The 13,719-nt window shown below is 43.0% G+C and overlaps 1 protein-coding gene across 1 annotated transcript in view; it reads right to left on the reverse strand.

Moving 5' to 3' along the window:
- gabrb4 (gamma-aminobutyric acid type A receptor subunit beta4) overlaps positions 1–13,719 on the reverse strand; it is a gene marked incomplete at both ends in the record, with an annotated part of 223,158 nt that overhangs the window by 98,714 nt on the left and 110,725 nt on the right.

The raw sequence follows: 13,719 nt of genomic DNA on the forward strand, positions 1-13,719 counted from the left end.
TGTCTGCTCCCGGCTGCCCTTGGGGGGGAAGGACGACGGGATGGGTTAATCGCAGATACGCATTGTATGCATGGTTCGCATGTGTGCCAAATGGTGACCTCGGAGCAGGTCCTAAATTATTATTATTATTATTATAAGGCTGAGGTGCCGTCGGCCCAGGCCCACATGGCTCGCTGTTTGCGGGACGTGGAACCGGGTTCGGACGGTGCTACAGAAGGCCTCTGTTAAGGCTCAGCGGCAGGCTAAACGCAAGCGTCGTCCGGCTCCGGTTTTCCATCCTGGGCAGCCGGTTTGGCTTTCCACCCGTGATCTCCCTCTCTGGGTGGAATCCAGGAAGCTGGCTCCTCGCTTCATAGGCCCATTTAAAGTGGTTCGTCGGGTGAACCCTGTGGCTTACAGGTTGCTGCTTCCAGCTTCCATGCAGGTTCATCCGATGTTCCATGTGTCCCTGTTGAAGCCATTCCTCTCATCGCCCTTGTTCCTGCCACTTCCCGCGGTTCCTCCGCCCCGCATCCTTGACGGTCAAACTGTCTACACAGAGGATCCTGGGTTGTAGGCGGAGGGGTAGGGAGTTTCAGTTCTTGGTGGATTGGGAGGGGTACAGGGTAGAAGAGCGTTCCTGGGTGCCTCAAAGGGATATCTTAGATCACAGCCTTATTGGCGGCTCGTCGGCTGCATCCTGAGGCCCCTAGGTGAACGTCAGGTGCTGTTCGTCGAGGGGAGGTACTGTAACATTCTGGGTTTCTGTCCTCTCCCAGGACTGGAAACCCTACCGCAATTCTGGAGTACGTCACCCTGTTCTCTATAATTAGCACTTATTGACTGTCACCTGTGGTTTGTTGTCACTAATTGCTGCGTGTGGTTTGCTGGGAAATTGGCCATATGGTAATCTCTTGTTCTCTGTCTTTTGTCGGATCTTCAAACAGAACCTGCGAGCAGTCGGCCACAGGACAAGTAATGGACCCTCTTGTCGCTGTTTATATTATTTAATTCTCTTCCCTTAAGTACCCTCAGTTGAAGCCTGGCTTCTCTTTTGTTATCGTTACAGTATCTTGCTCTAGTGATTCTGATAATAAAAAGAACACGCATTTTGAGCAGAGCAACCACATCTCTGTCTCTTTATTACCTTCTACTATTGGAACTCAACTCCTACCTTGAATCGTAACAGCGGGTGGTCATGCCCGCAGCGATTGTGCAATAATACAAGTAATAAGGATAAGACATAACAGGTATAATGTACATAAAGTTTAAAATGCATGGTAAAATACATGCTAAGGTCCTGCGATAGGGCATGTATATCATGCCAGTTAGGGCACCTTGTGTATACTGCACCCTATATTATAAAGTGCTTTGAGTCTGAGAAAAGCGCTATATAAATGTAATGAATTATTATTATTATTATTATTATTATTATTATTATTATTATTATTATTATTATTATTATTATTATTATTATTATTATTATTATTATTATTATTATTATTATTATTATTATTATTATTATTATTATTATTATTATTATTAGTATTATTATTATTATTATTATTATTATTATTACCAAAACCTGTCTGACCACTAAGTGTCTGACTCTTAAGGCGTTTTCATACCTGTAGTTTGTTTGCTTTGTTCCGATTCAGGGAGACACAGGGACTATAATGATACAATGTTGCACTTGTCCCTTAGTTCGTTTGTGTTCACACGGCTGTGTTAACAGCGGACCAAAACAAATGCACGCGCGAGCAAACTGTCACTCATGGGTCAGATTTTGGGGTGTCCCCCCCCCCCCCCCCCCCCCTAAATCTCTGCGTTACATTGAAATCGGGCTGCAGGAGAGAGCGGGGGGAGGCGGGAGCAAATTAATTAATGTGGATGAGAGCCGTGATGTAGATCGGCCGATTTAGTTCTGACCGATTAGGAATGGGTCGCGCCGTGTTCAGGAAACTCAGGCGCATAAAAGTCTATTCGATCATGTCTCCAGCACCCCCACAGCCGTAGCTGCAACCACTTACATCACGGCTCTCATCCACATTCATTCATGTGCTCCCCCCGCTCTCTCCTCCCCGATTTCAATGTAACGCGGAAGTGCAATGGTCTATAGCTAACTTTACCGATCTAGCTGCCTAAAGACTACAAACTGATCCCGCCCACAATTCAATGCGAAAGCGTCATCATGCAACGCGTATACAGTACGGCAAGTGAGTTGTGTCGGTTTGATAAGTCGATTGCATTCTCACAGCGTACAAGTCGCTTCGGGTTCGGTTTGAAGTGCGCCGAGACCACCCTCTCTAGGCGGTCTCGGCCCGCTTGTTTTGTTCCGCAACAGAATGCGATTGCTGTGTTCACATATGCCCAAATTAACCGAAATAGGGGGTAAATGCTCCAGGTTCCGGAACAACAGCTCCAAACGAGCTAGGTGTGAAAACGCCATTAACCACCAAAACCTGCACAGACTACAACGTATGACGTACAGGTATATCATGCCAGTTAGGGTACCTTGTGTATACTGTTTACTTTTCCTCATAGTACATATTCAGATACAAATTCTTTATTGCCTATATTTATTGTAACGTATAATATAACCAATAGGGCATACATACCCCAATCTGCACCTTTGTTTACACTGTTTATTTTTCCTCATATTTTTATATTCAGATCAAATTTATTGCCTATATTTATGTCTTTCTTCTATTACCATGCCCATATCAGTAGCTCCCCTCCCCCATGCTGCTATGACGCCTGAATTTCCCCAAGGGGATCAATAAAGGAATATCTTATGTAATCTTATCTCTCTCTCTCTCTCTCTCTCTCTCTCTCTCTCTCTCTCTCTCTCTCTCTCTCTCTCTCTCTCTCTCTCTCTCTCTCTCTCTCTCTCTCTCTCTCTCTCTCTCTATCTCTCTCTCTCTCTCTGACACACACACTCAACTAAGACACACTCAACTAAGACTCAACTAGAAAGGTGCGCTCAGTAGAGCACAAATGTCCACCAGGCATGCGCATAGACCAATGAGAGCAGCTCTCCCTGTAGGAAGCAGTGCTGTGTAAAAAGACGCTTTTGCTAAAACATTTTGGGAATTATTTAATTACGTTTCAACACCTTAATTAAAAATATCCACCAAGTTTGTCATTGACAAACTGTCATTGATTTATAGCAAAACACACACACACACACACACACACACAAGCGATAACAATATATCTCCCTTGGCGTTCCACCTAGTTTAATTTCAATAATATTTTCTTCACTAGAAGTTAGTATAGTAAGAGAATTTATAAGGCTACATTCACACTTCAGGCAAAAGTGGTCCAAATCTTTTCAATTCTGATTTGGGCCACTTTCACATGTGGTCCTAAATCAGTTGCAGGTCAGATTTTTTGCAATGCAACATTCATGTCACAGTCATGTGACTTTCATGCAACTCTCCAAATTGGGGTTGCGGCAAAAAAGAAAAAGATCAAGCGAAAGTCCGCGAGCCCAACTCAGATCGAGTTTTTGTGTATTTGCCATGTCTCGCCCCTGCATCAATGGCGGCACAGTATTTCAATACACATCTCATACATCCTGCGCAGGTATAATCACTGATGCTATGTCTGGTCTTTTGTGAGTCAGAGGAGTGCAAAGTGCCACGACATGCATGCGCGAGCGTGCGTGACAGCCCTGCGCAGGTATATCGTCAGTGTGAGTCAATGACTGTGTACTCAGATATTTGTGATCGACACTGTCTCGGAACTAAAGCACTTCCATGGGGGGGGGACTTTCCAGGCCAAGCATATAAAGCTGATTTGATTCATTTAACCTGGACACTCGCAATGGATAGGTTTGTTGTCAGAAGTGGCGCGTCACACGCGTGTGATAAAATTGAACTCCAGTTTGAACAAGCTGACTCCAGAGCTATGTGGCAGGGGCTCAAAACGATGACAGACTACAAAGGCGCCTCCCTCAAACTGAACAGTGACATCTCCTTAGCAAATGACCTCAATACCTTCTATGCAAGGTTTGATGCTGGTAATAACAACACCAGCCCACAAGCCATGGCAATGGGGGGGGGGGGGGGGGGGGGGGTCTGCTGCTGATGGAGACTCAGTGTTCAGGGTAACAGAGCATGAGGTGAGGCGGACCTTTAAAAAAGTGAATATCAGGAAGGCAGCAGGACCGGACGGCATCCCCGGCCGCGTCCTAAAAGTCTGTGCCGACCAACTGGCCCCGGTATTCACTGACATATTTAACCTGTCCTTAGAACAGGCTGTCATCCCCACCTGCCAGAAGAAGTCCACTATTATCCCTGTACCCAAAAAATCCAAGCCTGCTTGCCTCAACGACTACCGCCCTGTAGCTCTCACCTCCATAGCCATGAAGTGCTTTGAGAAGCTAGTAAAGGGCTACATCTGCTCCTCCCTCCCCATCAACATGGACCCCCTGCAATTTGCATACCGCCCCAACAGGTCCACGGAGGACGCCATAGCCCATGTGCTGCACACAGCAGCATCACACCTGGACAAGAGGCAGGGGAACTATGTGAGAATGCTATTCATCGACTACAGCTCGGCATTCAATACCATAGTCCCCTCCAAACTCATAGCCAAGCTCAGGGACCTGGGCTTGAACTATGACCTCTGCCAGTGGGTCTTGGACTTCCTGACGGGCAGACCCCAGGTGGTGAGAGCAGGCAACTGCACCTCCTCATCCATCACCCTCAACATAGGGGCCCCCCAGGGCTGTGTTCTGAGTCCCCTCCTCTACTCCCTGTACACACACGACTGTGTGGCTCAGTGGAGTAGCAACACAATCATCAAATTTGCTGACGACACAGTGGTGGTGGGCCTGATCTCTGCCAACGACGAGAGGGCCTACCTGGAAGAGGTCAAGGTCCTGGCGGGATGGTGCCAGGAAAACAGCCTCTCCCTGAACGTCAGCAAAACAAAGGAGATGATTGTGGACTTCAGGAGGTCGGGGGTCAAGGACTACAGCCCCCTCAGCATCGACGGGGCACCGGTTGAGAGAGTCAACAGCTTTAAGTACCTCGGAGCCTACATATCCGAGGACCTGACATGGACCACACACATTGACAGTGTTGTGAAGAAGGCACGACAACGCCTCTACTTCCTCAGGCGCCTAAGGAAGTTCCAAGTCAGTCAGAAGATCCTTAAGAACAATAGAGAGCATCCTGACTGGCAACATCACCTCCTGGTTTGGGAATAGCACTGCACAAGACCGAAGCAGACTACAAAGAGTGACACGTTCAGCCGAACGCACAATTGGAGGGGGGCTCCCCACCCTCCAGAACATTGTACAGTCATTTACATAGTATGGTTTTGTCAATAGTCCAATGTACAATTTTGTTTGTTTGTACAGTGTCTCCCCCCCCCCCCCCCTCAATGTACAGTTTTGCTTGTTTATACAGTGTGCCCCCCCCCCCCCCCAACCACCTCCAATGTAAATGACCCAGTATGGTTGTCAATATCCCAATGTACCCAACCCCCCCCCCCACCCAACCTCCTCCAATGTACAGTTTCTACGTCAAATGTATATACTCCCTTTTCTTGACTCCTTCTGTATCACAAACAGTACTGTATTTGCAAATCTGGTATGTCATAAATGTATAGATGTAGCAGTACTGACTATCTGTATGTCATGTATGTCATATATGTCCTGATGAATTGAAAATGGGGGACCCTGATGTAAACAAGACGAAAGTCTTTCTCTGGTCTGCATCCCCTTAACAATTGTGTGTATTGAGCTGTACTGTATTGTACCCATTCTGCAATCTGTTAATAAAGTTTTCAATCAATCAATCAATCATTTACAACAAGCGGTGCAGGGGCAAGGCTAAGAGAATCATTAAAGACTCCAGTCACCCAAACAACTGCCTCTTTGAACTGCTGCGGTCAGGCAAGCGATACCGGAGTCTCAAGGCGAGCACAGAAAGACTCAGAAGAAGCTTCTATCCCCAGGCCATCAGGCTGCTCAACGAACAATGAACACTACACAACAACAACCATCAAACGCACATAGCACACACATCCACACGCACACACTCACTTTAAACAAACACACTGTAGCACCCACTCCCCACACTTTATAGCACACACTCACTTTAAACAAACACACTGTAGCACCCACTCCCCACACTTTATATTTATTGATGAAGGATTGCACTACAACTCGTACACCTACTGTAAATTGTACCTAAATTGTACCTCATCCCATTTCTGCTTTGCACTATATAGTATTGTACATTAGTACACTGCATAGTATTGTATATTATATGGTAACTCAGTTACGTCTATTCTGCATCGAACATTGTACATATGTCTATACTGAACACTGTGACCTCATTTTCTACTTCTAATTTACATGCTATACTATGTTATTTGATACTATCTTGTCTAGCACAGTCTCTGGAGCGTAACAGTAAGAAGCATTTTGTATGAAAGTATTCTGTACTTCTGTATGACAACTATTAAGGAAACTTGAAACTTGAAACTTGTTCCAAATGCTGGCAAGAGAAAGGCAGAATTTAGTAGTAGCGATAACAGCACTACTATGAAACGGAGTAAAAGAAGTTATGATCCTAAATACTTGGCATATGGATTTACTTGGACTGGCCAAGAAGATGACCCGAGACCACAGTGCGTTTTGTGTTACGAGATCCTTTGCTAACGAGAGCCTTAAACCAAGTAATTACAGCGGCACTTGGAAACTAAGCATCCTGAATTTAAAACGGAACCGTTTTAATTTGCTAATAAATATGCATGATCAAGTTCCAACAACGTGTGCTTTTATTTTGATATTCATTATTTCCATGTTGAAATTACGCAATACATGTGTGGGGTCGCCAAAGAAATTCCTAAATAAAATGGGGTCGTGGTTTGAAAAAGTTTGAGAACCCCTGCTCTAGATTGACATTTGTCACAATTCTTTACGCCCATCGTCTTTATTGTTCATTTGCGCTTATGGGTCAGTTCATGAGCGTGTGACAGCCAAAGAAAATAAATCTGATCTGAGCAATACATCAGAATTGAGCTCTGATTGATTGATTGATTGATTGAAAATGTTATTAACAGATTGCAGAATGGGTACAATACAGTACGGCTCAATACACACAATTGTTAAGGGTATGCAGAACAGAGAAAGACTTAACTCCAGCACAAACTGCTTTAGAACACGGTAGAACACAGAACGTACCGCAGGGAGGGGCATGTTAACTCGAGCACAAACTGCTTTAGAACACGGTAGAACACAGAACGTACAGCAGGGAGGGGCATGTTAACTCGAGCACAAACTGCTTTAGAACACGGTAGAACACAGAACGTACCGCAGGAAGGGGAATGTTAACTCGAGCACAAACTGCTTTAGAACACGGTAGAACACAGAACGTACCGCAGGAAGGGGAATGTTAACTCCAGCACAAACTGCTTTAGACCACGGTAGAACACAGAACGTACCGCAGCAGGGAGGGGCATGTTAACTCGAGCACAAACTGATTTAGAACACGGTAGAACACAGAACGTACCGCAGGGAGGGGAATGTTAACCCCAGCACAAACTGCTTTAGAACACGGTAGAACACAGAACGTACCGCAGGGAGGAGAATGTTAACTCGAGCACAAACTGCTTTAGAACACGGTAGAACACAGAACGTACCGCAGCAGGGAGGGGAATGTTAACTCGAGCACAAACTGCTTTAGAACACGGTAGAACACAGAACGTACCGCAGGGAGGGGAATGTTAACTCGAGCACAAACTGCTTTAGAACACGGTAGAACACAGAACGTACCGCAGGGAGGGGAATGTTAACTCGAGCACAAACTGCTTTAGAACACGGTAGAACACAGAACGTACCGCAGGGAGGGGAATGTTAACTCCAGCACAAACTGCTTTAGAACACGGTAGAACACAGAACGTACCGCAGCAGGGAGGGGAACGTTAACTCGAGCACAAACTGCTTTAGAACACGGTAGAACACAGAACGTACCGCAGGGAGGGGAATGTTAACTCGAGCACAAACTGCTTTAGAACACGGTAGAACACAGAACGTACCTCAGGAAGGGGAATGTTAACTGGAGCACAAACTGCTTTAGAACACGGTAGAACACAGAACGTACCGCAGCAGGGAGGGGAACGTTAATCCAGCACAAACTGCTTTAGAACACGGTAGAACACAGAACGTACGTTGTGTTAACTCACAACAAGACTGCTGTTAAAGACTCTCCATAGTCGCTAAATGTCAACAAAGACATCATCATATAATCGCATGAATATTCATAGTGTTGGTATCCCTGTCCACCGCCCGGAAGCCCCCAGTTTGTTCTGCGTTCTCTGGCAGCTCTGTACTGCATGGGAGACGCTGCCAATTATTTTGGGAACCACAGTGTCCCACGATTTCAACATAACTCTAAATGCAAGTGAACCATAATGCGGCCTCCTTCACTGGGCTGCGAGATACTGTGAGTGGTTATTCAGCTAGACATAAAATGACCTACATTCCTCATCTTGCCCTATGAGAAGGGTATCCCTTAGGTCAATTTTCCATGGACACATTTGTGTTTTGTGTGGCATAATATCTCTCATCTTCAGTCCTTCCCAGCGTTTCCGTTAGCCGGTAATTACCGGTATTTGTCCGGCAAAATCTCTTGAAGTCCGACATATTTAATTTCTCCGGTCTTAATGTCCGGTGAAAATAATTCCCTGAGTCTAAGCACAATTTGATTATTTGAATTGTATTAAAATAGGCTAAAATTAAATAGCCTATGCGATGAACGAAACGATCATTACATTTGTTTCCTCGTTGCTTCTAATAATGACAACGACGTTGTCAGCGAGAGCTTTAAAAACGTAGGTCTCGGTTCGCTTCAACGGACCAAACGCGAACCAAATATAGGAAGTGATTATTATTACCACTGCTCGCAGCACTCACTGCAAAACAAGCACACTGCATCTAATCTCTCTCTCTATCTATCTATCTATCTATCTATCTCTCTATCTATCTATCTATCTATGTCTGTGCATCTTGGGAAGAAGGAAGAAAAAACGCGGCTTATTATTATTACCGAGGCGCGCGGCTTATTATATTATTAAAACGGCTACTTGTGGGCACTCATAAAAACACCGTGGTCTACAAGTTGTTTAGCGAGAGGATGGTGGTAATAATGTGCTTCAATAGAACAATGGATCAATGCCATGTCAAAACTCGGCTCCGCTGATCTGGGCTCCGCAGTACACACACAGACACACACACACGCGCGCGCGCACACACAGGATCGCAGCCACACACACATTTCCACTGTCCAATAGACAAGCGCCCTTTTCGACCGCGTGACATTGAGGTGGAGAGAGTAGTCACGCAAACCACGATAATGTTGCCGTGTCAATGCTTTCTCAGTTCTTCGCTTGATATAATTAATACAAATGTCCAATATAACGGAATTCGTTAGCTCATAAAAATGTGATTATAACAGACTGCTGTTTATTGTCGGACCGACTGCCACATACGCGGTCTATTTTATTTCAAGTCAGCAGCAGCACGGAGACGGAGTATCGAGGGACTTATTTTATTTGGAATATATTAATGACTGTATACGCAAAAGTAGCCTAGTTTTAAGTAATAATATTATAAATCTACATGCCTTGAGGATGACATTCTTTATATAGCCTGCCTATCTCAATTGTTTTAAAGCTCAATAAACTATGACCGGAATTAATCTCATTTGTCCGGTAGTTGAAATCTTGCAGGTCACGGAGACCGGCAACAATTTTTTCTAACGGAAACCCTGGTCCTTCCACAACACTGTTAGATTAGATTAGATTAGATTAGATTAGATTACAGTAGATTATATTATATTAGATTAGATTACAGTAGATTATATTCAAATGTATTGTCATCATACAGCACAAGTACAGTACAACGGAAATAAATGTGGCATCCAACCAGAGTGCACATGTAACAGTAATGTGCAATAGTAATATACAATGTACAGGTGATTAAACTGGGTATACAATATATAAATGAGTATACTACTGAGTAATAGTGCTAATAGTCAGATGTATGTACAGAGTTGTAGTATTAATGTACAGTGATACAGATATAAAGACAGTATGGTAGTAAGTCATACTGGCCAGCAGTGTAACTAGTAAGAGTAGGTTAGGGATAAGTACATATATAAATATTGTATCGACAGATATGTAAAAGGGTTATGTGCATGGAATATACAGCATTAGTGTACATGCTATCATACAGAGTTATGTGGGTTATATGCATGTGTATAAGTAGGTATATAGAAGGATTATATGCAGGTGTATAAGTAGGTACTGTATATAGAAGGATTATATGCATGTGTATAAGTAGGTTCTATAGAAGGGTTATATGCAGGTGTATTAAGTAGGTATATAGAAGGATTATATGCAGGTGTATTAAGTAGGTATATAGAAGGATTATATGCAGGTGTATCAGTAGGTATATAGAATGATTATATGCAGGTGTATAAGTAAGGGATAATGTATAGCTACGAGATCATTGTCGCAAAATAATTGACCGACACGGAGTTTAGAACACCGAGGCGCCTCGCCGAGGTGTTTTAAACGTCAGTGAAGGTCAATTATTTTGCGACAATGACAGAGTATAGCTATACATTATCCCGCTTATTACATGGCTAACTTACTAACAATATACCCAATTCATTTTTCACCATCGACAAGACGAGATCAAATGCAGACGCAGTTGTTCTGTAGCTCTGTCAGCCCAAATAAAGTGATTATTATTATCGCCGGCAGCCGGCAGGTGTGTCTGATTGCACTGAAACAGTGTGTGTCAGTGGGCTTGATTGCTCCAGCTGCGAAAAACAATAATCACCGGTGGTTATCGAAAAATAATTCACCGCTGTCAGGGGCTATTGACCAATCACAATCAAGCATTTCGGCGAATGTTAAAACGCCATGTAATAAGTAGGTATATAGCAGTATTATATGCAGGTGTATAAGTAGGTATATAGAAGGATTATATGCAGGTGTATAAGAAGGTATATAGAAGGATTATATGCAGGTGTATAAGTAGGTATATAGAATGATTTTATACAGGTATATAAGTAGGTATATAGAAGGATTATATGCAAGTGTATAAGTAGGTAACTATAGGGATGCACTGATCCGTCTTTTTCAGTCCCGATACCGATACCTGGGCTTTGGGCATCGGCCGATACCGAGTACCGATCCGATACCCATTGTTCAATTAATAAACTGTATGCCTCACTGTGTGGAACTGAGACTGGGATCATTATTTTGTGCAAGGCAACATCAACATAAAAAACATTACTTTCCTAACTTAGTGAAACAAAATTTAAGAAAACACCCACTGTCCACCTCTGAGCGTGCTATAACTTGTCAGCGGTGATGTCTGGTGTTTATGAGTCCTCGTAACCCGCTCCACCGTGCAGCGTACGCAGCGCCTGCATCACTCCAGTTGATGAAAACGTTTTGGTTTTTTTTTACGGCCAGCAGTCTGAAGCACATATTTTTATGTACCTAACAGTACATACTTGTACTTTACTTGGAGTAGGCTATTTTCATTCCACTACATTTCAAAGGAAATATTGTACTTTTTACTATTTGTATCAGAACCCATCAGTTACTAGTTACTTTGAAGGAGAAGACTTTTCATACAAAACATGACAGAGATGTGCACATTTTAATTTGAAGCCTGACAACTTATTAAGCATTACATCACGCGCAAGAGTGTGTTATAGGAATTAGATCATGCCTAGGGGTGGTTGTTAGGCCCGATGCGCAGCGGAGGGTCGTTAGACCCCCCTAGGCATGATCTAATTCCTATAACACACGACTACAAGTGGTTATACAATGGCCGAATTCACCCAACCGTATTGCTATAGAATAAACAGTAATTGAAGCATAATGGAGATTTATTCACAAAACCATCCACAGAGAAAGTAGATCCAATAGTACATCCACTAGTAGACACCAGAGGGAGCTCCACAAACCATGTTAAACCCAGATAGACAGTACTGCTACATCTATACATTTATGCCATACCAGATTTACAAATACAGTACTGTTTTTGTAGGGTGATTATGGTTTATTTACATTGAGGTTCTGGGGTCACGTGGAGTGTGTTATACAAAATACCCCCCCCCCCCCCTCCACCCAACCTACCAATATCCTACCTACCAACCTCCTCCAATGTACAGTTTTTTCGTCAAATGTATATACTCTCTTTTTTAGACTCTTCTTGTATCACAAACAGTATTGTATTTGTAAATCTGGTATGTCATAAATGTATAGATGTAGCAGTACTGTCTATCTGTATGGCATGTATGTCATATATGTTATGATGCATTGAAAATGGGGGACCCTAATGTAAACAAGACGAAAGTCTTTTTCTGGTCTACATCCCCTTAACACAATGGGGACCGGCCACGTATATATGCGGCTTTCGGTGCCATGCGTTGTGGACCAGAGGCACGTACATAGCCATGGCAAGTTGTTATTGTTTTATTCCATATTAATAACCGGATCAATATCCCCGACCGGCTCTGCAGATCTACCCTCCTCTGTGGAATCGGCAACATGCAATACCGGCCAGATCCTCTTAGGGGCGCCATCGCTCCACTGCAATATCATTGTGGGCGAATGGAATTTTTTTATTTTTTTACCTTCCAATGGAGGATCATATTACCCTGATCCGAAACGAACATTGTACCCATTCTGCAATCTGTTAATAACATTTTCAATCAATCAATCAATCCAATCAAATAACAACCGGTAACTTCACTGTGCTTCTTAAACAAGATGTAGCAGTACTGTCTATCTGTATGTCATGTATGTCATATTATGTTATGATGAATTGAAAATGGGGGACCCTGATATAAACAAGACGAAAGTCTTTCTCTGGTCTGCATCCCCTTAACAATTGTGTATTGAGTGTACTGTATTGTACCCATTCTGCAATCTGGTAATAAAATGTTCAATCAATCAATCAATCAATCAATCAATCAATCAATCAATCAATCAATCAAATCTGAAAAAAAATAAAAAAAATAACGTCAGCCATTTTTTTTATCTCTGTGATTTTTCCTTTGTTTCACAATGAGTCATGACAAATTTATTACATAATCCTTGTGTATGTAACAAACTAACATATTCCAGTTGAGTGTATCTTTTTTGGAGGATTCGTTCAAAAGCTATTCATACTTCCATTTTTCCATCTATGGCGGATTGATTCAGACAGAAAAAATTAAGTAATTCGGTCGTGGGAGGGATCTGGGGTCACGTGGAGTGTGTTATACTAAATAACAACCGGCAACTTCACTGTTTCAGCCAATCAGAATCAAGAAATGTGCATGCCATTGTATAATAGGACATACTGTATACATCAGAGCCAACATAACTGAAACAACAACTACTTCAACATAACCTTTAGAAGTCATTGGCTCAAGGGTTGAACGCTTGCAGGCACTGACATACAAGAACACCATATAGTTAATGAATGCATAATATTACTTTTCATACTTCAGTACGTTCAATATATTTTTTACATTTACTTAAAAGTGCTGCATGAAGTGGTCTACATTGTAAAATAATAACTCAAATCTGACAGCCATCACTGTGTGAGTGTCTGATCAGTAACATGGGTCTCCCAGTCCCTCCGCTCTGCAGTGAACTGAATTAATTTCCTCTGGAATCCACTTCCCACTTTACCCAATCAGGAGACAG

Source organism: Notolepis coatsorum, assembly GCF_963971535.1.
Source record: "Notolepis coatsorum genome assembly, chromosome: 8".
Lineage (NCBI taxonomy): Eukaryota > Metazoa > Chordata > Actinopteri > Aulopiformes > Paralepididae > Notolepis > Notolepis coatsorum.